This window comes from Colias croceus, chromosome 2 (genome assembly GCF_905220415.1).
Source record: "Colias croceus chromosome 2, ilColCroc2.1".
NCBI lineage: Eukaryota > Metazoa > Arthropoda > Insecta > Lepidoptera > Pieridae > Colias > Colias croceus.
In genome coordinates, this window is record NC_059538.1 from 4465806 (window position 1) to 4467771 (window position 1966).

A 1966-nucleotide genomic window follows, 5' to 3' on the forward strand; every position below is an offset into this window, starting at 1 on the left:
GCAAATTTGAAGGGAAGTTCATTTAGAAACTGTAAATAGAGCTCCTCATTGTATTGCACAATTAGGACATCACTTCGAAAATCTGCTATGAATACAAAATGTATAGGAAATAAAATGTATGGGAGCGTTTAATGTAACATTTTTGGAGATTTCTCGTTTTATTTAAAAAAAAATATTATGGCCATTTTACTCATTAGGTTAAGTACTTTCGATATCAGTTTAAAGTTTTTTGATATCTGCAATAGTTACGGAATAATCGCCTGTGCACACTTAACGATTACACCCTGTATATGACAATATCTTGCTTGATCAGAAGTAACTTACTAATTCAAATATTTTTGGCTTGATTGTGGGGAAGCTTTCAGTGATATATTGTCCTTTGGTTTTCACAATCTTTTTCTAGCTGTAAAAAATAAAAAAAACCTATGTAAATATTATACAAAAGTAATTAAACTAAAGCAGTCAAAAAATTAAAAAAAACTGAACTCACCAGAAGATATCCTTTGGGTTTTTTAAGAGCCGCATATTCATTGTAGTGAGGTATTGGAGCTATAGTTAACTATTTTGCAGCAATTAGCTTCGTCTCTGTAGAGTCTTGCCACTTTAGTTCTACGGCTGTCCATGGCTGTTTTTGAGCCCTAATAGTTTGTCTTCTGCATCTTGCTCTTATATAATAGTTTGATTAAAATTCAAAATGATGATGAAAAGTTTTTAATGTAAATTTGAATCTGCCTTGTAGGTGCTGAGGCGGCGCTTCTACAGACACGTTCGTCACTCGACTTTGATTTGATAGAAATGGCTGACTTTGCGGGCTACGCAGCCAATTCCTTGTTTAATTTTTATCAAGTTACTCGGTCAAAAATAGTATTCGCTCCATTGTTAATTGCCGAGCTGTGCTTATCTCCCAATAGATAAGTTACTTGTTTGTTTTTAAGTAAGAAACACGGTTATATATGCATCATAGAAAGTTATTTAATTTTAGCCAAATAATATTATGTCTAAATTTAAATGATTTACTTATCATTCAATCATTATGTAAGCTTGTTTATTTTTAACCGAACTCTGTGTAAATAGTAGCCAACTATGGTTAAGTCTAAAATTAAATAACTTGCTTATCATTAAATAATAACGTAAGCTTGTCTATTTTCAACCTAATTCGGTAAAGGTAATAGTGACCGAGTCGGTAATTTTGAAATAAATAAGTACTTTTTTAATAATAGCCAAGAATATTTAGCAATACTTGCTTGTATAATACTAGCAAAGCTTTAATGCATATTTTAAATATGTCTTAATTGAATGTAGCAGAATAATTTTTAACCGAGCTAAATTGGTACTTTGCTAAAGAAAATTTTTCTCAGTGCAGGTGTTTTGATGTTTTTATTTTTCAAACGTTAAAAACGATGAAGAAATTCATATTTTACGAGTTTATTATTCCTTTAATTCGATATTTATTGATGTTTTACACTCATGATACCTCTGAAAAAACTTATAGAGGAAGCATGTTCATGTCTGAAGCTTATTTTAGCGCAAATGCATAAATTTTTATGGTTGTAGGGATACGAAGTCTTTGAGGTAGATAATTACTTTATTATGAAACAACATATCAATTATAAATACGATGAATTGGAATAAGTCAATTGGAAATTCATTAGTAATTAACATGATAATATTAGCAACATTGTAACTGACTACACTAAAATGACTAATGCGTGACTTGATGCTCTGTAACTAGAAAATTGTAATGGACGAGTTAGCATAATATTATGTTATACAATCAAATTTAAACAGTATCTTAATTGAGCTATTATAATATGATAATAAATATTTCAAACATTCGGGGGTAAGATCTGTTAGGATATCGTTTGTTACAACGAAACATGGAGATGATATTCAAATTCTTATTGGCATTTTCTTATTAGTACCTACTAATATATGGGTGAAAATTATACATTCAACCAATTTTATA

The 1966-nt window shown here is 29.8% G+C and overlaps 1 long non-coding RNA gene across 1 annotated transcript; it reads right to left on the bottom strand.

Annotated features, from left to right (window-relative positions):
- Positions 1-299: 299 nt before the first annotated feature.
- LOC123703238 lies at positions 300-943 on the bottom strand. Its single transcript, XR_006752965.1, has 2 exons — positions 491-943; positions 300-403 (listed from the first exon to the last, which is right to left on the bottom strand). It is a non-coding gene; the product is annotated as an uncharacterized LOC123703238 (long non-coding RNA).
- Between the last annotated feature and the right edge of the window lie 1023 nt (positions 944-1966).